At 62.9% G+C, this 23,416-nt stretch overlaps 1 protein-coding gene and 1 long non-coding RNA gene across 4 annotated transcripts in view; both read right to left on the bottom strand.

The window, feature by feature from the left end:
* Positions 1 to 12,341, bottom strand: part of LOC117653386 — a 35,237-nt gene extending 22,896 nt beyond the window's left edge. The window contains exons 1-2 of the long non-coding RNA XR_004588217.1: positions 12,277 to 12,341; positions 372 to 413 (exon numbers count right to left, since the gene is read on the bottom strand). This is a non-coding gene — a long non-coding RNA (uncharacterized LOC117653386). The remainder of the gene's footprint in view (positions 1 to 371; positions 414 to 12,276) is intronic.
* The window catches only part of LOC117653368 (neurotrimin-like), a 239,936-nt gene that overhangs the window by 48,213 nt on the left and 168,307 nt on the right, over positions 1 to 23,416 (bottom strand). The window lies entirely within an intron of this gene.

The raw sequence follows: 23,416 nt of genomic DNA, 5'->3' as shown, positions 1-23,416 counted from the left end.
TCCGCCGGCCTGGCCGGTCTGGCCGGCCTTGATCTTGACTCCGCCTTATTAAACGCAAAGGCCGTCCGTCGGAAGGCTTGCGGCCGAGGGGCGGAGACGGGCGGAGAGCGCCCCCCCCCTCCCGGGCCTGGCGCTGGCGATTTCGGTGGCATCGTCCTAAATTGGGGACCGCTGGACGCCGCAGTGTCATAAATATCGACGCAACGACGAGGCCTTCGCAAAAAGGGGAAGAGAGTCCGCGCGGCCGGGCTGGAAGGCTGGAAGGCTGGAGGCGAGGGGCCCTCGCTCTGCGCGGCGCCGAGCCACGCCGAGCCACGCCGAGCCGCGCGGGGAGAAGGACCGGACTGAATGGGCCGCGCGGCGGTACTCACACTCCGCCTCTCGCCAACAGGGAGCTGCCGGGGCACTCGTACCTGCGAAAAAAGACACAGGAAAAAGGCGGTTAAACAGGGAACGGAGCGGGACATAATCGCGGCAGCCACGGGACTTCCGCCTGCCCGGGGGCCGGAATAATTATTGCTGGTGCAGAAGCGCTCGCCGCGCAGCGTGCTTTGACGGGGACGTGCCTCGCCACGCGCAGTGGCCCGCGCGGCCAGTGGCCCCGCCCCGCCCCGCCCGCCCCGAGTGTGTCCTGCGGCAAGCCGGCCACGCGTCACTGCCCTCCAGCGCCACATTCCGATGGTGGGGAATGTTTGATGTCCCTCGCACATACACAATCACACTCACTCATCGCACACACGCGAGGGCGGGACAGCTTACTGAGGCGCCACCGAGCGCCTCAAGGTTTGTTTGGGGCCGGGCCTGGCGGACCGGAGGTAACGCGGCGGGTCTTGCGGCGGGTCTTGCGGCGGTCCCTGCGCCCCGCGCCGCCCTCCACCTGATGAGGGGAATCAAGGCTGGCACGTGCAGCCTGGGCGGACCGCGCGGCCTCCGGGAAGCGACACGGCGCGATGGCGCGGACAAAACAAAGGAAAAGTTTTGCAAAATTCATGAAAAAAAACACAACAAAAAGACGAAAAAAATAGGGCTTTCTCCCGGACAAGCTGGGTGCTTTTTCTCTGTCCCGCTCGCCTCCTCGGCCGTTTCATTAATAGGTTCGTCCGCCGCTCTAGTCCGCCGCGCCGCCTCGGCCGCCGCACTCCATCCTCAAGGTGTCGCCTGCCAGCCCCGGTCACGCCCCTTCCTTCCCCGCCCCCTTCCCCTCCGGCCACCAGTTCCGGCCCGTCAAGAGCAGACAGATTCACAACTTTACGACTTAGCCGGGGACCCAAACTTGGTAGCCTAATTTATGTTGACAATCAGCGCCACCCTCGGCGTGGCCCCGCGGCCCCGCGGCCTCCCCCGCGACACGCCGCGGTCCAGCGGCGCGGGGGACGCCGAGGGGACACGCCTCCGAGCGCTTTTTCGCCGCGCCTCGCCGCGCCTCGCCGCGCGACGGGGCGGCAGGGATTAGAAACACGATCGGCGCCACTGGGAATCCACTGGAGGGCACATCTAGAACAGCCACTGGAAGGCTACATCTAGAACGGCCACTGAAAGGCCACCACTGGAAGGCTACATCTAGAACGGCCACTGAAAGGCCACCACTGGAAGGCTACATCTGGAACAGCCACTGGAAGGCCACTTCTGGAACAGCCACTGGAGGCTCCAGCATGCATGCGCTGTACTTGAATAGTGCAAGACGCGACGACGCGACGCGCGTGAAAGCGAAATGGAAATCCTGCGGGTGGACGACCCTACCCCGCCCGCACCCCACCCCCGCCCCGCCCCGCCCCGCCACGCCCAGCCCTGCAATCACCATCCTGCTGACGCGCCCGTCTGCGCGGATAAAGACGTGCCACCCCGTCCCGCTCTTCTTTTTACTATTTTTTGTCAATCCTTTTTCTCGCAGTGCACCACACATATGGGGGGAGGCGGCGCACGAAGTCCTCGATGGGACGTCGTCGTCGGCCGCCATGTCGCGTGTCGAGGACGCCGTCAACGCGGCGGTAATTATAACCTTCGGCCAATCCAATCAACTTCAAGTCGTGCCGTCCGGACGAGCCTTTTTATTCGGGATCGCACGCAAGGAGCACCCTGACAGGTAGGCAGACAGACAGATAGACAGACAGGTGAAAAAAATATCCGGCACATTGTAACTGAAAATGCCACCAGTCCGCCTGCGATTGCATTTAAACTAACCGCAGCACAAACCCGCCCCCACCCGTCTGCACGCGCCCCGCCCGCCCCGCCGTCACGGGACGAATGCCGAAATAAATGGCCAAGGGGATTAAAAATACGCTCCAACCCGAACGGGGCAGCTGAGCCCCCGCGGAGCCTACCCTGCTGCGAACAGCGAAACACCGAAATACGCACGAACGATGCGCAAAACGGATGGAGATATTTTTGAGGAGGAAGAATCGCATCCAAACTTTGGCATCCTGATGAACAGTAAGTTTTTCCCGTTTTCGTTTCGTTTATCGGTGTTGGCATCCCTGTCTCTTTTGGCTGTGCCAAATGCCCGTGTGCATTTACGCCCACGCGTGTAATACCTTTAGGGAGTTCCAAACTGTTCCCTTCGTTATCGCTCCCCTCCTTGCCAGGAGGCACACTCGCGCGTGTGTGCGTGTGTGTGTGTGTGTGCACGTGTGCCCGGTGGTTGTCTCCCTTGCTAGTGGATATCCCCTATCGGCAGGGGATCCCGGTCGCATCGGCTGGGCTCGCGCGGTGGCTCGGCTTGGCTCGGCTTGGCTCGGCTTGGCTCCGCTTGAACTGGAGCCAAGTCCGTCCTGAGCCTCGGGCTGCACGGGCTGCAGCCACCCCGTCCACGTGCGCGCCGGGGCCAAGCCGGGGCGGCCCGGCCGAGCTCTCGAACCCTCCGCGGTCCGGGGCGGGGCCGTCGCCGGCTGACTCCGAACGGAGGACCGCCGCGTAGCCTCTCTCGCACTCTTGGGGCGTGGGCGTGCGAGAGAGGCGACACGGCCCGGCCCCTCCTTTCATCCGGTTCCAATCAACAGTGGCGGCCAGGACCGTGCCCGTCGCGCCGAATCCGAAGCGCACACACATTTGCGCGGCAAACTCGATTCCTCGACAACTTGCACCCCGGAGCGAGGCTAGTGCAAGCTAGTGCTGTCTAGGCCTCGATCCCGGCCGTTGCAGGTGAGGGACTGCAGTCGCATGCGGGGCGCGTCTCCTCGACGGTCATCTGTTCGGTCATCTGGGCCTGCCTGCCTGCCTGCCTGCCCGCCTGCCTGCCTGCCTGCCTGCCAGCCCGCCTGCCCGCCTGGCAGCCCGTCTGTCTGCCTGCTCGCGCCCCCTAAGGTACTTCTAATAGTGTTTGGACCACTTCTTCCGCTTTCCCCTCCTTCGGCTCCCCGTCCGTCAGTGGGCTGATTCATAGCGGGAGCTCTCCATCTCTCTCTCGCGCACGCTCATGGCGCGTGGCGCGCAGGTGCGAGAGAGACAGAGCGAGGAGGCGCCGCCCCGGTCGGAATCAGCGCGCAGCCTCCGCCCTGCAGCCTTTCGCTTTCTCGCGTCCCCAGCCAGCCTGCCGCAGCCCCACATGAACACTGCGCACACCAAGTTGCGGGGAAGCAAGGCAATCTCATTCCGGAGGGGACAACTTTTCAACTCGCGACAGCCAATATAATATGAATGTTCGGCGAGGCCTGCCGCGCCGCCCGGAAGTTCACGCGCGCTGCGTCGGGGTGCTTCGGGGTGCGTCGGGGTGCGTCGGGGTGCGTCACTGAGTGGAGTGGCCCCGGGGCCCGCGGCCCTGGCAGCTGGCCGCACCGCGAGCGTCAACGCCCCTGTCCCGCAGGACCTGCAGGACCCGCAGGAGGCCGTCAAGCTGAATCGGAAGAGTGCTTTCGTCGCTCCGTCTCCGTCGCACTCATGCGGGAATCGCAAAGGCGCGAGGGAGACGGCCTGCGTCGTTGGGCGCGTCGCTTTGGCCGCTTTGGCCGCTTTGCCGGCGGCGCTGAGGAGGTCGAATGTCCGTCCATTCGCTCTCCAAGTTGTTACGGACAATCGTCCCGTTCCGTCCTTCTAGTCCGATTTCGCCCTTCCCCTCCATCAGCGGGCCGTCCGTCCGTCCGCCTGTCCCCGCGGGGCAGAATGGGATCTTCAGGCCCTCCTCGCATACCGCGGCCCGGCCAGCCCGGCCAGCACGGCCAACCCAGCTAGCCCGGCCCGGCCCGGCCCGGTCCGGAGAGAGATTCACTGCGTATTCGATGCGTATTCGATGCAATGCTTTTTTTGTTCTTTTCCATAGTGCCGTTCCCGTTCCGCGGGGCGCGGCGGGGCGCGGCGGGGCGTCCCCGGCGGCCGCGCGAATCACTACACGGATAGGGACGGAATAAAAAACAGGGCTCGGGCCCTGCAGCCAGCCAGGGCCCCGCCAGGGCCCCGCCAGGGCCCCGCAGCCCTGAGGTGAGCGGCAGTTCCATTATTTCGGCACCGGCTTGCGGGAATTGTTTTTCCAGCCTTGTATTGGGGATTGCCCCGCGCCGCGCCGCCCCGCCCCGCCCGCGGTATGCAGGCGACATACATTATTTGGACGCGCGGCGGGCTTTTGAGCCGCCCCGCCCCACCCCGCCCCGCTGCTCGCATGCCCGGGCTGCCGAATGAACACAACTCGTCGAATTTCATAGAAAAAGGCGCAACAGTTCGCGCGGCAGGGCGGCAGGGTGGCAGCACACTGTAGGCGTGAGGCTCGGCGACGTCAATGCCTTATCTAGCACATGAATCATCCGCCAGCACGCCATCCAGGCTGCCATCCAGGCCGCCATCCCGCAGTCGCGGCAGCGTCGCTCTGTCCCTCTCGCACTCACGGCGCGGCCCGCAGGGTCCCCCAGGCCCCCCAGGGCCCCGCCGAGTGCGAGAGGGACAGAGAGCGCCGTCCGGACGCAGCGAGCAGCCCGCTGGCCGCCCTGCTGCAGGCATGCTGTTTGCATGCTGAATGACAATGTTATTACTGAGGCCCCGGGCGGGGCGGGGCGGGGCGGGGCGGAGCGGGGCGATCAATACGATGAGCGATTAGACGCGAGATGACTCGCTGCTGTCTCCGGCATGTAGGGATGGCCGTGCTGGCCGTGCCGCCTCGAGGCAAGGACACTGCATAAATCACATCCGCCAAAGTTTTCCGCTTATTGCGACCTTCCCCCGGCCTGATGCATGGCCGCGACCCCCCCCCCTTTTCGACGTCACGTGATTCAAGACGCCCCCTAATGAAACAGTCCGCCTGCGTGTGTCCCGTTTACCGGCGCCGCTACACTGATTGCGGGGCAGCGGACAAAAAAGTTGCTGAACGGCCGGAACTTTTCTTTTTGCAGTGTCATTGGCGTGGTCCGATTAGCAGGGCGACGACGCTGCGCTCCGCACGTGCGTGCTGGGGCGGGGCGAGGTGGGGCGGGGTGGGGCGTGGCGGGGTGGGGCGGGGTGGGGCGTGGCGGGGTGGGGCGGGGCGAGACACGGCAGTAACAAACGGGGAAGGGAATGGGTACGAAACGCCATGAGGGCTTCCTGATCGCCGCACCCCACCTTGCGCTGCCGCCCGATGCCGTACGATCGTCCCGCCCCTCCGTCTCTCTCGCACCCCTACGGGCCTACGGGACGCCCCAGGAGCGCGAGAGAGACGCAGCGACGAAACGGAGCGGTGCGGTCGTCGTGTGGGTCCTGCAGGAGGCCCTGGGGGAGCCCTTGCGGGCCGGCGGGGCGCGGCGGGGCCAGCCTTGCAGCCGCCACGCCCTCCGCCCTGCGCCCTGCGCCATCACGGCAGCTCGGCGTGGCGGGGGTAAATGAGAGAAGTCGGCGGGCGTGACGGGGCGGCCAGGGCGGCCAGGGCGGCCAGGCGAGGTCCCCGCCAGGGTGGACAGCTGACCGCAGGACAATGCAATGGCCACTGGGGGACAAGCGCCACTACAATGTTGCAAAACACTCCGGCTGGCTGGGCCGGGCTGGGCCCAGCACGCTGCTTGGCCGCCGCGGCCCTCAGTCACAGTTGTTGGCTCCGTGACCGACGAGGAAGTCGTCATTATAAACAAGGAGGAGGGGGCCGTGGGCAGCCGCAGGCTGTTCCCGAACGGCCGTTCCGTCTCTGTCGCACTGACTGGGGGTGCGAGGGAGACACAGCGGCGAAACGACTGCTCGGAAGCGGCCAAACTCTGTTCCGAACTCGCGCGCCGCGTCCGCTCGCACGACCAAATAAGCCCTCCGGATACAGCAGCTCGGGAGGGAAAAAAAAGTTTGGTCGGTCCAGTTGGCCGGTTCGGAGCTGGGCCGAAAAATTAATTTTCGTTGCGGAGCGAAGCTGCGACCTCGGCCCGAATGTTCGGCAGCGAAGCGCTGCGCGGGGGGCTCGTACGGCGAGCCTTGGGCGTAGGCAGAAGATTCATGGCGCAGGCACCCCGCGCCGCCCCGCCCCGCCCCGCCGCTCTGCGACAAACACCGCCGAGACACGGCCCGCCTTCATTAGGCTGACGCGGGTCGCGGTACACGGGTCGCGGTCCGGCCAGGCGGGGCGGGGCGGGGCGCCCTGGAGGATTCGCCTTATTAATCAGACTAACAACGACAGGCTACGCGCTACGCCCTTGCGGCCCCACGTGAGGTGAGCCCTGTGCGAGGCCCTCGACGCGTTGATCGCCGCCAGAGAGCGCCGCCAGAGAGCGCCGCCACGGCCCAGGCCCACCAAGAGCACGGTAAAAACGGTACCTGGTTTTCCCAGGAGCCCTATGGCGAAGACATAGGCGATTTCCAGGGGGTTCCTGGGAAAACCAGGAACCATTTTTACCGTGAGGCTAAAGGTCGCAAGGCGGAAGGAGGAAGGGAGAAAGAAAGAACGACACTGACGCAAAGTCGACTCGCCGAGCCGCGTGGGATCCTGCGAGCGCGTCACTGTGTCACTTTGCCCCTCGGAACAATTTCGGCGGCGGGGCCCCGCCGGCGTGGTGGAGCGCGCAGTGCCGGGCCGGGTATCAGCCCCCCGCATTCCGCCCACCCCCGCCGCCTTCCTGGAGATCCCCTTTGTACGCCGACCCGAATATGCCTTTGGTGACGGCCGTGCGAGAGAGACGTTCCGATGCGCACTAGTAGTTCCGGGCGTTCCATCCTGTTCCCCCGGGAGTTGTGATTAGGGGAGTATTAATCAGAACGTCCCCGCGCTCCGCCGTCGCAGCGGCTCCCTTCCCGCGGCGCTCCCCTCCTCCTGTCGCTCTGTCTCTCTCGCACCCATACGGGTCACCCTGCGAGTGCGAGAGAGACAGAGTGAGAACTCTCGGAATCAGCCCGCAGGACGTCTCCGGGATGGATCCCTGTGGGAGCAATAAGCGCGTACCTGTGAGGGGATCGGACGGGGGAACGAAGCGTCGCGGCGGGGCGGGGTGCGGCGGGGTGAGGCGGGGCGGGGTGCGGCGGCCCCACTTCCGTGAAGAAATGTCATTAGCGGGTCCGGTTTACGACGTCAGGGCGATGGGCAGCCACCAGGCAGCCACCAGGCAGCCACCAGCGGGCTCATTCCAAACAGTCCCTCGTCGCTGTCTCTCTCGCACCCCGACGGGACGCCTCCATGAGTGCGAGAGAGACAGAGCGATGAACGCTGCGTTCGCAATCAGCGTGCAGCCAGGCAGGCAGGCAGCCAGGCAGGCCGAGCCATTCCAACGGCGACGTGCGAGAATAGAGCAACAAAGTGGCAGCCTGACAGGGGCAACTCTGCCTGCCGCTAATCGAACGACGACGACGGCACGACGGCCCCGATGATTTGCTGAGGCAGCGGCGCCCTCCCCCTCCCCCTCCCCCTCCCCTTCCGGCGCGCTCGGAAACCCGGATCCGACTTGGGGAGGTCGCCAAGGCAGCAACTTGGGACCAGAGTCGATCGCAGGCTCTATTAATACGAGACATGCGCGACGCACAAGTTGGAGCGGCGGAGCGCGACGACGCCACAGTGTTGCGTCTGACGGGGACGTCGCGGACGTCGGGGACGTCGATGGCGTCGGGGCGAGCGGCCTGCCGGACCGCTCCGGACTCGGTTACGAAACACTCCGCCAATGAAGCGTGCTCCTGAATTACGTCATCGGGAACCACCTGGGAGGGGGATGACGAGGGGCGCTCAGTTTGAAATTAATCGGCAGGTGAACTCGAAGCCGGAACAGCGGGTGGCCCCGAACCGAGCCGTTGACGACAACTTACGCAGACTGCCTCGTTCTCCGGAACAGCGCTGCCTCTCGAGAAACAGGCTGCCCTACAGGGCTCTGCTGTTGTTGACCTGAACAGAGTTTGCGGCGCTCCGTCTCTCTCTCGCCCTGCGGAACACCCCAGAGAGCGAGAGGGACGGCTGGACTCTATCGGGCGGCCAGGCGCAGCCAGGCGCCACCAGGCCGAACCGAACCGAACCGACCTCACGGCGGCTTTGTCGCGGCGGTCGCGGCACTTGTTTTGCGGTGGGCCGTGAAAGGCAGGAGAGCACTCTCTCTCTCTCTCTCTCTCTCTCTCTCTCTCTCTCTCTCTCTCTCTCTCTCTCTGGCTCGCCCTCGCGGTCGGCCGGCCGTTGTTGTCCTCGTCACACCGCTGCACCGCGGCGTGCCGTCGAGCAGCGGCAAAGTTTTATAATGAACGCGCAGCGGTGGCTGCAGTGTTTCAAGATTTGCTCGCGGCCTTTTTCTCTTTCCCACCTGCCGTCCAACATCATTACACTGCAGAGTTTTTCGAGTGTCGGCGCCCCGGCGCGCCCAGGCGCGCGCAGGCACCGCTCCAATGTTCCAGCTCTACTTTGACCGGGCGGCGCGCGTGTTCGAGTGTTTTCCGGCCTTTCGGGGCGCCTTTTGCCGCCGAGCGTGGTGAGCATGGCGAGAATTATGCCGAGTTTTCTCGAGGAAAAACATTCTCACCGCCTTGTGGCGAAAGTTTAATGCTTCACTAAATTCTTGGTATTAACTATTCACCGCCCTCATAGGAAAACATTTCTTACAGTTTCGAGTGCAAACTCCACCCGCGTCCCAGAGTGGAGCAGTACTCCGCACTAAGTGGGGAGTTCTCCACGCCCTCGGTTCGACAGTGCCGGCCCTGCAGGGAGCGGGCCGGCCGGCTCGGAGATACCCCCCGCTGCAGCGCGGCGTCGCGACGCCTCGTCTTCGGCCTCCCGGTGCCGGTGGTGCCGGCGGTGCCGGCGGTGGTCGTGCCGGTTCGGGTCCACCCGAGAGGGAGGAGAGGCGAGGCGCTGCGCCGCGCTGCGCGCAAGGCTGCCGCGATCGATATCCCGCGCCGTGGCCGCGCTCGGCCCGCTCGGCCCGGCTCTCCAGCGAGCTCTCCAGCAGCAGGGCCGTGCCGCCGTGCCGCCGTGCCCCAGTAGGCCCCGCCGCCCGCCCTGCACCGCCGGCACCCGCTGTGCAGCTGTGCCTGGCCGTGCCTGGCCGTGCCGGGCCGTGCCGTTGCGTAATATCCTTTCTTTCTTTGGGGCGCGGCTTGGACGCGCAGGCTTAAGGCGCTGCTCATCAGAGTGCGGCCTTAAGGCATTAAAGCAGGGCAAAGCAGATTGGGGCACTCTGGCGGAAGAGGCTGATTCGGCAGCGATATTAGCTTTCGGAGTAAAAACGCGCGGCAAGCGCCGCAAACGCGGCCAACGCGGCCAGCGAGGGGGGGGGACGCTGCCGGCCGCGCGGCGCACAGTGGGCCGGAAGACCGGTGAGGCGGTCAAAATCCCGGACGCGTTTTGAGCTCCAGAGTCGCTAAATGGGACTCGAACCGAACGTGTGACCCCACTAATGGATAGCTCTCCGAACGAGGAATCCATTGATGGGGTCACACGGTCGGTTCGAGTCCTGCTTACCGACTCTGGAGCCCAAAACGCGTCTAGAGGTTTGGCCCGCTGCGCCGGTCTTCCGGCCCACTGTGCGGCGCGGCGGTGAGGCGAGCAGGAAAACACGCCGGTTTACAGAGGCGCACCCCTCTTCCTCCCCGTCACCGGAAAGCCGCCAGCCCGCGACAAGCGATCAACTCCACCGCTTGCCTCCGCGGGGCGCGGAGCGGCGCGGAGCTCCCTGATTTGGTTTTCTGGGCGCCGCCCCGGCCAGCCGGGCCAGCCAGGCCAGCCAAGCCGCGGCCCACCAAGGATTGCCTATGCCGTGCCTTTCCGGCCGGCCTCTAACTTGGGCCGAACTCAATCCCAACTGCGAAACAAGGAGCGGGGCGCGCGGGGCGAGCGGGGCGAGCAAGGAGGCCCGGCCGTTCTCTTTGCCTTGTATTGTTCGATCGCAAACACATGGCGCAGCCACGCCACTGCCAAGCACTGCCACGCCGCTGCCACGCCACTGCCAGGGCACGATGACAGAGCCTGTTTATTGCTTGCCAACTCCGGCCTCCTGTCCTCCGCCGCCCGGCGCCGCGGCGCCCCGGCTTGTAACGTCAGCGGCACGAGGTGAGGTGAGCTGAGGCGGAACAGCCGGGCTTTGTCGTCGGCCAGGTTAGTTTTCAAAGGACTGCTCTCGCGCAGAGTGCGCCTAATTTGGCGAATTTTCGTCGCTTTTTGCTTCCTGTCACCACTCGGTTGACGGGCCGCTGGTTTTTCGCGTGGGTCGCGCTCTGTTGACGTGCAGCTGTCGGCAATTCATTAAACGCGCTGTTCGCTCGCTCCACTTGACTCGCGATGGCGTGCGATGTGTCGTGATTACGAGCTCTCCGCCAACATCAAAGTCGCGCGGTGATGAGGCGGTCTGCTCCCGCCCCCGCAATACCCGTGTATGTGGATTGGCTGCGAGTAGGTTAGCAGTGTGGGAGGGGAAGGGGGCTTGGAGAACTGGCGCAGCAGCGCAGCGGCGCAGCACAGACAGACCGGCGGCCTGCCGGAAAGGGGTCCCTCGGCTGCCAGAGCTCACCAGCTCCCTTCCCTCGCAGTTCCCTACGGAGTCCCACGGGTCGCCGGAAACGTCACACTCATCACCTCGGACACGCCTGGCGGGCAGGCGGGCGGGCAGGCAGGCAGGCACACAGTGGGCCAGAAGACCGGCGCTGGCGGCCAAACCACTGGACGCGTTTTGAGCTCCAGAGTCGCTAAACAGGACTCGAACCGAACGTGTGACCTCACACGTTCGATTCGAGTCCCATTTAGCGACGTTGGAGCTCAAAACGCGTCCAGGATTTTGACCGCCTCCACCGGTCCTCTGGCCCACTGTGTGAGGCGGGGCCGTGCACGCTGCCGCCAACTTGACAAACTCAGTAACGGGCCGGCAATTCGGGAAGGGAGCGATTGGCGGACTACTCGTTTCAAGCATGCGGAACGCGGAACGCACCGCTGCTTTTCCAAGAGAATAAGGAACGTCGGGGGGAACCGAGTCAAAGAGAAAGTTTGGCGGACGTGACGGCGAGCCACGGCCTTGTCTGAAAGGTTGTAAGACTACAAGTCCTGGCGAATTATTCGCGGCCAGTAAATGGTACTGCCCTCGTTCGGAGTTCGCGCACGTATCAAACCTTTGTAGAGGACAAGACGAACAAAGTTGTGGGCCGCGCAAGTTGGTTTTTTTTTTCGCCCTCTGCACTGTCCGCAGCAGCCTGCTAAAAGCGAGGCCCGCAGGCCTGTGCAGCAGAGGCACAGGGCGATACAGACTGGTTCGCGAATACGACGCGATCAGCGGCACTGTACTTCGGCTAAGATTCGGCCCGTAATGCGGCATGACGGCCAGGGCCTCGGCCGGGGCCGCTTGGCTCGCCTTGCTTGCCGCTGGCGGGACGCTGGCGGGACGCTGGCGGGACGCTCGCGATAACTCTACCCCCCGAGGGGCTCCCCCAGGAGCCTAAACTTGCAGTGGCGTGACGTCACGCTGCCTGGGGCCTACACTCCGCGCCCCGGGGCAGGTAGCTAGAGCCAACTTGGCCTTGGACGCCAGAGCGGCCAGAGCGGCCAGAGCGGCCAGAACGAGGACTCCGGGTCAGCCCCAATGAACCTCTTCCAAAGAGAGCGAAAAAACAAACGGACTCTCCTCCAGCTTCGGCGCCACCTTCTAGTTCAACACGCTGAAAGACGCAGCTAGTAGGATTCTAGTTCGACATTTGAAGTCTACGAAGAGTAACAGGTCCCGATGGCGCGTGCAAATGTTTCACCTGGTAGAAAAAGGGACAAAATGATGTCAACAAATTGCCTGTTCACGTTGAAAATGCTTCGATGCCCATCAATAAAGGCGTGATACTTCATCAATTACGAAGGCTGTCACGTCGTTTACGGGGGAGTACCACTCTCTCTCTCCCTCTCCGTCGAGGGACGTGGCACCGAATTTCCCATCCCCCACTGGGGAGCTTAAATTCGAAACTCACCATATGGTACGCGCTGCTCGCTGACGGCAGCCGAATTCAGCGCGCTAGCGGCCGGTGCTCACCTGGAACCAGACGAAAAGGCACGGTCAGACAAAAACTAACAAGAAAGACTCGAGTGATTGATGGCTTTAATATCCCGGCCGAAACACAGACCTGAGGCGCCGGGTACACTTTTGATCCTCAAAGTAACAAAAAACGATGAAAAAGGGTACGGAGCACTTTTAAAAAGAAATGGTAAAATTCTATAAATGCGTCCCGAAGCTCCATTCGAAATTTTCGGGTTTCAAAATGATCTTTTTGTACTATACCTCCTGGAAGCTCGTTCAAAATAAAAACATGAGGTTTCGGAATTTTTTCGTTTTTATTCTGAGACTGGAGGCAAGTTTTCGAAGAATTTCCAGGTTGGTTTTCAACAGTTTTAAAAAATTAGCGTCGCTACCGCTGGGCCACGCTTTGCGGGCGGGCTGGCGGCGCTGGCGGCAGTGCGATGGTGGCTCGCGGCGCTGGCGGCGCTACAACGCTACAGCGCCACGCCGCTACACTGCTACACCGCCGCGCCGCCTGGGAAGGCCGCACGTGTTCCCTGGCATGCATGCTAATAGGGTTTGCCAGCTGCAGGACCAACTGGAGCAAAAGAAGGAGCGGTGCCGCCGTGCTGCCGCGGGCCGCCAGCCAGCCCGCCAGCCAGCCCGCCAGCCAGCCCGCCAGCCAGCCAGCCCGCCAGCCAGCCGGCGGAAAAACTGAAACTCGCTACTCGGCCGCCACGCCACGCCACCGCCGATCCATCAGGCGCTTCATGAAACATGAGGTGAGGTTGGTTGGCAGCAGCTCGCACAATTCGCCCCCATGGCACGGCCTGGGCCGGCCTGGCCTGGGCCCGTGGCGCGTCAACACGATAAGAGGGCTGGTAATTGGAAAAGGCGCCAAAATCTGCGGGTGGCTTTTTGATCGGACTGCAGGTCGGCAGGTTCAAAAGCGTGTGGCGGATAGCAGCCGCCAGCTCGTCGCAGATTCGGGGGGATCACCTGGCCGAGCAGGGCCACCCCCCACTCCTCTCCCCGCCTCCCTTTGCCCGCACGCACACTTTAAAGTATTCACGACATTATTTTTTTTCATTGCGGGGCTTAGAAAATGTCATTTCATCTGAGGCTGCTCAAGTTGGCCGTTCCACTGGTAAGAAATTGACTTTACAAGATTCCGACACTTTTCCCCCGCGGCGCGCTTCTGCTTCCATTTTACTCTCTCTCTCTCTCTCTCTCTCTCTCTCTCTCTCTCTCTCTCTCTCTCTCTCTCTCTCTCTCTCTCTCTCTCTCTCTCTCTGGCGGGGCGTGCCCCCTTTGCGGTGGAAAGGGTTGAGGTCCATTGAGCGTATTTCCCTCGAAACGACTTTCTTCTTTCGGCGGCTCGCCGACAGTTATGAATTGAAGCGCGTTTCTGCATTTGTTTTCGCAACAAGATTGACACAGATTTGCTCAACAGTTTGTAGGCGCGTCGTGACAGAAATTGGCCCCCTTTTATGCAGAGGGGGTGTTTTATTTTCCTGACACGCATTGAGTCACGCGCTGCGCCACTGTTCGTTTTCTTTCCATTGACAAGTATTTTTCGAACCGACTTTTTGAAAGTTGGAGAGCTTTTTGTTCGACGCATGTATGAATGCGGTGGCCCCCTTTCTCGGCGTGGCACGGCGTCCGCGTGACGTCGGCAGTCCTGGTGGCAGCCACGGCGCTTCACAACTGATGGATCTGCGCGCAGGTCTGCACGGCACAAAGTTCATTACGCAAATGAGCCGGCACCGAAAGAGATAGGGGATCTGCAAGATGGCCGTCAGGGAACATACATAAACAACTCCTTCAGGGAAGTTTCGTGCACAACGGAAGAGCGGCACGAAAGGAGCCGAAAATCCGGAAGGGTTTGACGAGATTCCTTCTTTCAGCGAGGAAAGGCCTCATTAAAGGAGACTTCCCTGAAGACTTCCCTCAGGTTGGATCGTTTATTGGCGCGCCGCTCACTGTATTGCCGTTCATGCCGGGATTTATAGCCAAAGTTGGCCAACTTTGGCAGACTGCCGCACCGCGCACCGCGCCATCCGTCCCGCCGGCTGGACCGCCGCGCCGCCAGGCTGAACTGACTGTACTGTACGCCGTTTCATATTTCGGATTGAATAACTCAAAGAAAGCGCGCGTCCTCGGATGCGGTGGGAAGGAACCGGACACGAGGGTGAAAGTGTACTTTCTTGTAGTTTCTTGTAAATTTTTCCAATCATCTATTCAAATCAGTCATTTTTTTTAAGGTTTTGGTAATTTTCTGCAGTTTTGATGTTACTTAATAATCGTAAGCAAGTTACAATATTTTTTCGTACTTTGTAAAACGTTGGTGTACGCTTTTTAGATCGTTGTTCCCCCTCGACGGGCGTTCTGGCCGCAGCACGTCGCGGCTTCTGAATCACGGCGACCAGGAATACAGGACCGCATCGCATCGGGCAGACCTGGGCAACTCCGGGACAAGCTGGGCGCGCTGCGGGCCTGTGCTGCCTGTGTTGGTGGCAGGGACACTCGCCGCGCGATTTCCCCCAGGGCCGGCAGCGTCCTGGCGGTCCAGGCGGCCCTGGCCACACCAGGTGCCTTCCGAAGGCCCTCGCAGCGGCCCTGTCCGTCCCGGCCCGTCCCGTCCGTCCTGCTGAGCAGTGGTTGCGGTGCACTGCATTTGGTTGGGACTCCAATTGGATTTGGAGCGCCTCGCCCGGCCTTGTGCGGCCTGGCCTCGCCGTCCTCGGCATGTCATTCTCTTGCCAATCCACTCATGCGCCGCCCCGTCGTTTTCATTTCCGTCTCTCTTGTTAAGGAAGCGGGAGCTGCGCCAAATCCAATTGTTTCCCTTCCCAAGGTGAGCCAGAGGCCACGCAGCGCCCTATGCAAGCGCGGGTCCAGAGGGGACATAACGACAACTGCCCTTGGCATCCAGAGAGACGCTTGGAAGGCAGGCAAAAGTCGCACTTCGCACCTGTAAGTAGGCCGAAAAAGCTCCTTTTCCGACTGGCTCTAGAACCGCCACTATGTGATGCGGCCTCGCCGCGGTCAAGGCCGCCCAGGCCGCCAAGGCCACCGCGCTGCCGTCATTAGACTGCTTGCCTTACTTGTGCATTTACCGCTCTTCTTGCCTTTGTTGGCGCGCTGCGTTCCTTTGAAAGGGGCTGGTATGCCCGGCACGTACCTGTACTCCCTGCCTCGTGGCGCCCCCTCCCCCTCCCCCTGCCTGCATCGCCACTGCCAAACCTCCGCCACGCGTGGCGCGCACAGCCTGCACTACACGTGGCGCCGTTAAAGTTTAGGTCTCGCAAACGATCGCGTTGTCTCCGTGTCCGCAGACATCGCCAGCCGCTCGCAGAGCGACTGATAATGTAACCCCGCATTTTGTTGATTACCGCAGTGATACAGTAAGGTCCTGCCTCGGCCAGGGGGCAACAGTCAGAGATATCCAAGGACCGATTACGGTGTACGCCCGCGCGCGGCCGCGAGGGGCTGTGGGTACGTACGCACGCACCGCGCACGCGTGGCGGCTGGCAAGCGGTCACGCGGCGAGTCACGCGGCCAAAAACACGCGATCGGCTTTCGCGTGTCAAAAGCGAGAACGGCACACCTCGGCCAATTAACGGCATGGCGATCGTGTTCAGTGGCAAGATAAACTTTTATTTTTCTGTCGATGCGTTTTTCGTGTTGTCAGCCGCCCCCTTGCCCCGCCAGCCCCGCCCGTCGCTGGCGCTGACAGTGTCGGCGCACCTGCGTCCCCACTGACTTGTGCTGCCGCGGCAGCCGTGTCATAAATCGACACATTTTCCCCGATCCGCTGCACTGTGAAAAATAATTGAGCCCAAGCTTTTTTTTTCTCGGAAATTCCCGGACGGTTATTTTTGTGTTTTGGAAGTGACAGCGCCTCTGTTTTTCTGTGACCTTTTCCAGCGTCGCGTCCCGGCGTCGCTGCATGCAGCTTCAGGGCCCTTCCGCCGCCACGGCGCCACACCGCGACGCCACGCGGCATTGCGGGAACACCGCCCCAAGGACGCGCACAGGTGACGCGCCGTCAACAGGCTGGGCCAGCGGGACGCAGAGTACGATTTTTAAGTGAGGTAAAAAGTTCAAATATCTAGCCTGGTTGATTTTGTTTTTTGTTCCCCAGAGGTCATCACAGCCTGGGGTTGGAATAGATTCTGAACATCGTGTGGTCGGCCTCCGCCGCCGCCTACGCCACGTCCACACCCACGCTCACACCCACACTGTAGGCCGACATCACTTCTGGCCGGGCTCTCGGCAGCCCTCGGCAGCCCTCGGCCGCCCTGGGCCGCCACGACGTGATCTACGGTCTTCCTTCGGACCCTGCCAATGACGGCGTCAATTGGTCCGCTCATGTCGGAAGAGGCATTCTGGCGGGCCTGCCTGCGGCGGCTTGCACGCCGACTAGTCGCTCTGTCTCTCTCGCACGCACGGGGCACGGCGCACAGGTGCGAGAGAGACAGAGCCCGCGCCAGGGCCCGCGCCAGGGCCCGCGCCACCGCAACAGGAAGGGCCGCATGAGTTATGGCGCCTGAATTTGGCGTTGTACTGGTCGGGGTTAAAAGGCCGCCGGCCGGGGGAGGGGAGGGGAGGGGAGGGGGGAGGTCATCCGCCTCGGGATGTAAAGTGAGGGCACCGCCGATGCTGGGGAGATATTAAACCTAGATGGCGGCCTTATTAAGCGCGGGGCAGTGGTCGTGTCCGCCCCCCTCCCCCTCCCCCGCTCCTCCGGGACGTCGCCCGGACGTCGTCCCCACAGGCGGCACCTTCCGGCGGCCCAGGGCTGCCCGGGACGCCGAGACACTGAGCATCGGGCCTAAAGTGAACGGGGCGAGCGGGACAAAGGACGACCCGACGGGCCAGGCCAGGCCTCGGGCCAGGCCCGACACCGGGGCAGGGCTGGGCAGGGCGGCCCGCACAGAATACGAGTGCAGTTGACTGTGTCGGCAAAACCGCAGATGGCGCCCGGTCATCGCGTGGTAAGAACGCAGTCCTCCGCCCCCGGGCAGGCCAGGCAGGCCCGCGGCGGGGCGGGGTGGGTTGTCGGGTTGCCTCTGCTGCTGCTTTCGCCGTCGTGCAATATTTAGTCCGCCCGGCTGCCTGGCCGCCGGGCTGCCGGGTCGGGGAGTATTTCTTGCGCGGTTCGTCGTCGTCTGATGTGCAGCCGGGCCGGGCAGCGGGGCAGCGCGTAGGGTCGGGATGATACGGGCCGTCTAGACGCACGGCACGGCGGCACGGCACGGCGTCACGGCACGGCGGCGCACCCTTTGAAGCACGGCCGGCACAGCGGCGGAGCGACTCGAGAAGGGAAGGTCGAATCAAGGATCCCTGGCTACGTGTGCGGCGTGTCTGTCCGCCGTGTCCGGCGTGCCCGCCGAGGCCGTGTCCGCCGAGGCCGTGTCCGCCGAGGCCGTGTCCGCCGAGGCCGTGTCCGCCGAGGCCGTGTCCGCCGAGGCCGTGTCCGCCGAGGCCGTGTCCGCCGAGGCCGTGTCCGCCGAGGCCGTGTCCGCCGAGGCCGTGTCCGCCGAGGCCGTGTCCGCCGAGGCCGTGTCCGCCGAGGCCGTGTCCGCCGAGGCCGTGTCCGCCGAGGCCGTGTCCGCCGAGGCCGTGTCCGCCGAGGCCGTGTCCGCCGAGGCCGTGTCCGTGCTGGCGGCACCTGAGCGGGGCAATAACTCCGCCACCGCCACTGGCTGGCCGGCATGGACGCCACGCCGCGCACCGTGACTGCACAGTTTCCGGGTGCGGCTTCCCCGAGGCCGGGCCGGCCAGGCCAGGCAGGCCGCCATGGGCTCCAGCCAAGGCCCGAGGGCCAGGCCGCGCCGCAAAGGAGGAGGGCCTTCGAACCTTAGGGGGCCTGACTGATGCGGGCTGAGCACTTGGCTGGCTTCCACCGACATGTCCGCCCCCTCCCGGCGCCCCGCCGCGCCGCCGCGATCCTGGCGCAGGGACTGTGGCCGCAGGGCCGCAGGGTGCGGAGCCGCGGCGGGGGAAAAGCCAAGGCTGGTCGCTAATAGGACGACTTCCAAAGAATATCTCGCATCCGGTATCCGCGCGGCAGGCTCGTCGCCAAAATGACTGCGGAGGGGAACGGGGACGAACGCGTCGGGGACGGCGCCGGCCGGGAATGGGTGCAAAGCACGCAGCGCACGCAGCGCGCGCAGCCACCTCCAGACTTTCTAAAGAGAAAGGCATTTTCTTTCCACCGCCTCCCCCCCTCCCTCCCCTCCCCGCTGGATGTCGCCACATCGAAAGCCGCGGCGCGGAAGTAAATGTTGCGGAAAATGGACGAGGCAAGCCAGGCAAGCTGTGAGCAACGAGTCTTTTATTATTCACCGTGGTGGGGATGACTTTCAATTTCCCCTGCCGGGCCGTCGGGGCGTCGGGCCGGCGGGCCCATGGTCGGCCCGGCCGGGGACACTTTGCAGGGGCTTCGCCGGGCCCGGCTTTCGCGGGACTCAGCCCGCCGGGCGCTGCGACCGGGGAGGCTAAACACTCGCCTTTATTCAATACGAGGACGACGGCGTCGACAGGTGGCGTCCGGGACCGGGACGCGCGGCGCGGTGCGATGAGGCGGTGCACTGTTGCGACCAGGCAGCATAGTTTGCCGCCCCAGTTTGCGTCCCAAACTTGAAGCCGACAGTGTGTGCCCCCACCACCCTCTCTTCCACGAACTGCATTTCGATGAACGCTCCCTCGCTTCGCTACTTCCGTAATCACTTATGCCAGCAGTCACGGCCATTCTGCACAGTGGCGCTGCCATCCCCCCTCCCCCAACCCATACCGTCACGACCTCGCATCCTTCACATGTATTTGTGCAGCGAGGAGCACTTCCTTGCCAAATTACGGCTTACGGCTGCGGTTTCAGTGCCCTCCCCAAATCCACCCTGGCACTATGTAGTTCTCTAGAATTTCTGCACCCCACCCCCCGGCTCCCCCTCCCCCTGCACATCCGGTGGCACTCCTCACTCCTCCCACTCGCCGTCTGCTCCAATCCACGCACGCGAATCTCTCAAGATGCATTCGCTGCACTTCTGTCTTGCGGTGTATGGGGGAGGAGGGGAAGGGGAAAAGGGGGGATTCCAGGCTCGCGATCCGCAAGCCACTAACAGCGGCGAGGGGATCTGCTTTGCGCACCCAGCTAAGCGGCCGAGAGAATCAGGCGTGTCTTGCGGGCGCCGCGGATGTAGGTGGCACAGATTGGGGTCCTGAATCAGGAGCCAGCGAGCAGGGTGACAGATTTTGATAGAAAAACAGCTCATGTTCGCCACGCATTTAAAAAAAAATGGGCGTGGATTGGGTCTATTAAGTGTCAGAGGGTCGCACTGCCCCCTCCGTCCAGCAGCTGTTGCCACATACATTGACGGGGCAAATCAAAAGGATATTAACTTTGAAACGCCGGACGGGCGGGCGGACGGACAGGCGGGCGGACAGGCGAACGGGGTGACCTTAACCCGGACTGGCACGAGGGAATGAACTTCCCTGCTTGATGGGCGGGGCAGCACTCTGCTCTCTCTCTCTCCCCCCCTCTCTCTCTCTCTCTCTCTCTCTCTCTCTCTCTCTCTCTCTCTCTCTCTCACCCACGCACACGCACTTTGGCGTTATTCGGTTCGACGCGGTGCGTAGGACGACCAATGGGCTGAGGCCACGCTGTATATGGCGTTGCCCAATGGACTTGGCCGCCCCCATGGCCGCGCCAGAAAGGGGGCCCAGTTTATATTTTCGCCCATGACGTTGCCTGAAATGGAACCACAAGAAAGTGGAAGAAAAGAAGATATAATGCGATTCGCTAACCCCATATTCTCTGCCCAAAGCCTCCCGAACAACAGCTAAGGATGTGCATTTTTTCCTCGCAGGGCCGGCTGATTGCTTGCTACCCCTGGTTCCCCTGGCCGCGGTGAGGCATGACTCTCTCGAGAGTTTTCGCTCAACGTTTATTTAGACGGGAAACCCCGATTAAAACGGCTAGGAAGAAAGGCAAATTTGAATAAGCGAACGAAGGGGTTTCAGTTTACTCGGGAATAGCGGGCGGCGGTGCACAACACCACAAGCAGCGGCCCGTAACAGGTGTTATAACCGCCGAAAGGGAGTACCCGGTCCGTTCGCGCGGCTCACAGGAGGGAGATTGGTCGTGCCAGTACAAGGGTCGGGCAGATTGGACACTAGAAAATGAGCTCTGCGCCGTGGTGGCTGCCCCCCCCCCCCCCCCCCGCCCGGCGACAGACTATTAGCATGGCGCGAAAAACATTCCTTTTCATTTTTCGATTCGCCGCCTTTAAAAACTAACGCCCGCGGAGTGGCGCCGCGCGGCGGCCATGCCGCTGAAAATTGCGACCGTGTGTCTTCATTTGGTGGTGTCCCGTGGCGGGGCGGGGCGGGGCGCAGCAACAGAGCCCCGGGAGGCCGTAAAGGCGGGGACGCGGGGCCAACAACACGGAGGCCATGGCGGAGGGCAGCGCACAGCAGCCACCCTGCTGCACTGCACACTGTGCGGGCCGGGCCGGGCCGGCTGGCTTCAGCCTGCGGAGCGCAGCATAGGCACCCCGCCGCGCAGCCGTGCCCGCGGGTGGCCTACCCCGCCGTCCGCAGGCGCCTTCATGGTCTTCATGGTCTTCATCACGGCGGCGGAAGGGAAGGCGAAGGCAGCACGGCCCGGCCGGCCCGGCCGGCCACACGCGGGCAACAATTAAAGAGCCATTGTGCGCGGCTTTTGACGGATGGTGCTTTGCCGGCCTCGGCTCGGCCCGCCTCGGCCCGCCTTGGAGCGAGCCTCGCCGTCAACGGCACCCGGCAGGGGATGGGAAAAAACATTTTCGCGGAAAAGAGATTGCGTGGCGTTGGCCGCGTTGGCGGGGATCTCGCCCATCTCGAACACGCCATTGGTCGGACCATGTCGGCGACGTCTGTTGACGCCCAAGTTTGAGGCGGCCAGGGCCTCGGGGGACGCCGCGACGCCGAGCCGAGCCGAGCCGCGCCGAGAGCGGCCCCCGTCGACTTGCCACTTGTCTCTGGCCGCCTCAAACTTCAATGAGGCGCCCCCGTTATATTCCGGAAGGAGGAAAAGCGACAATAGCGGAAAACTTGTAGTTTGGCGAAAGCAGAGAGCATGTCAGGCAAAGAGAGGAGGAGGCGCTGCTACTCCCCCGGGGCCCGGGCAGCCCCGGCCAGCCCGGGCTGGACTGTTACCACTTCCGCAACTTTTGCTGACAATCGGGGATACACCCCGCCCACCTAGCCCACCCCGTGTTTGTGTTGTGTTTGACCTCGAGTGCGCACCGGCCAAGCCTGGCACGCCGTCCACCATGCACAACAACGTGTAATGTTTTAGTCCTCCAAAGTTGGTCGCCTTCAGAATCGACCGCCTCGAAACTTTGGCCAGAAAAAGAAAAAGTGTCGAGGAAAGGCTGCGCTGAGCACGCATTCGATCTTGTGGTGTGAGGGTTTTCGGCCCGGAATGTTTCGTTACTTCGCTGTGCTTCATCAACACCGAGCTGACCTTTCAGTGTGGAACACGCTTTACCAGATATAAACTCGCATGACGGGAAACAGTGCCTCGCTTTAAAGGAGGACGTTGAAAGAGTTGATGGAACAATTGAAAGACGGCTCGCCGCCAGGGAGAGAGAGAGACAGAGCTGCAGGATGACAATGAAGAGAAAGGGCCGCGAGAGAGACGGGGAGAGAAAGGGAGCGACGAGGTAGCACGGGAAAGGCAACAACAGCGGAGCCTCTAACGAAGAGAAAGAGAGACAGACAGCGGCCCCAAATAAGGGGAGAAGCCAAAGGAGCGGCATCGAGTGAGAGACGGAGAGAGAACATGGAGGTGGGCCGGGCGACCCGCCGGTTAAAAGAGAAAAAGGGAGAACGTTCGAAAAAGAGAGAAGGAAGAAAACAACATTGGTATAATCGCAAAGGGACTGCCGAGGCACGGACGACGGCACGGAACGAAAAACGGGAATTGCGAACAGCGGTACTCTGAGGGACTCACGGCTGATTCTGAACAGCGCTTTCCTTGTTCTCTCTCTCTCTCTCTCTCTCTCTCTCTCTCTCTCTCTCTCTCTCTCTCTCTCTTTCTCTCCTTCTCTCCTCTCTCTCTCTCTCTCTCTCTCTCTCTCTCTCTCTCTCTCTCTCTCTCTCTCTCTCTCTCTCTCTCTCTCTCTCTCTCGCACTCGCAGGGCGTTGGGGGTGCGAGAGAAATTAGCAGTTGAACGCTGTGTGGATGGGCCTGGTGGCCGCGGCCGCGCCAGCACAGCCAGCATTGTCCTCTTTTGCAAGTCGATCCGGCTGCCTCCACACTCGTCGGCCCGAAGGCGCGCGAAGGCCCGTCTATCGCCTGTTGCCCTCCACTCGAGAAGGATGCCCTGCCTGGCGGTGCCTGGCAGTGCCTGCCGCTCATCGTTCAACAACTAACTGCTTTGTCGTCGCTGATAAGGACCCTCCCCGAACAAAGGCGCGCCGAAGGGAAAGGCAGGGGAGGAAGGCGAGCGCTTTTAAAGTCGAATCCCCGTTTTGCCCCCGGCGACCCATCGGGCCATCGGGCTGCCATCGGGCCGACTGTAGAGTGTAGCCGCGCCTAGCGCCCGCCCCCTCCAAATCACCATGGCGAGCGGCTGCGAGCACGTCGACAAGTGCTGCCGGGCTGCCGCCGTTCGGAGGGCGGCAAGATTTACTTTTCATTCGGGCCGCGTACCCGTCGCAAAGCGTCGTCGCAAAGCGTCGTCGCAAAGCGTCGCCGGGCTGCAAAGCGGAGGCAGTCGGCGCACAATGAAGGCGCCCAGAATAATGTGTTCGATCGGCGAGCGTCGCCGGGGAGGGCCGAAAAGACGTCGTCAAGTACCTCCCCGCGGACCCGGCCATCGGCTGCTGGGTGCTCCGGTGGGGCGGGGCGGGGCGGGCCCGCTGCTGGTCGTCAGCCGCGGCACGTAAAAGTTACGCCGCCACTCTCGGCAAGTTTCCATCCGCGCGGAAGCAGGAAAAGATATTGTTAAAGAGAGGACGCGGGGCTGGCGGGGCTGGCGGGCCACTTGGCGAGGGCCTCGAGGGCCTCGGGGGGAGCGGGGCGCAATTAGAGCGCGCCAAGGGGGAGGGGGAAGGGGGGC

This window comes from Thrips palmi, unplaced genomic scaffold, assembly GCF_012932325.1.
Source record: "Thrips palmi isolate BJ-2018 unplaced genomic scaffold, TpBJ-2018v1 HiC_scaffold_10, whole genome shotgun sequence".
In the NCBI taxonomy this organism is placed as follows: Eukaryota; Metazoa; Arthropoda; class Insecta; order Thysanoptera; family Thripidae; genus Thrips; species Thrips palmi.
Note: the sequence above shows the minus strand (reverse complement) of the source record. Positions and strands in the feature narration are given on the sequence as shown.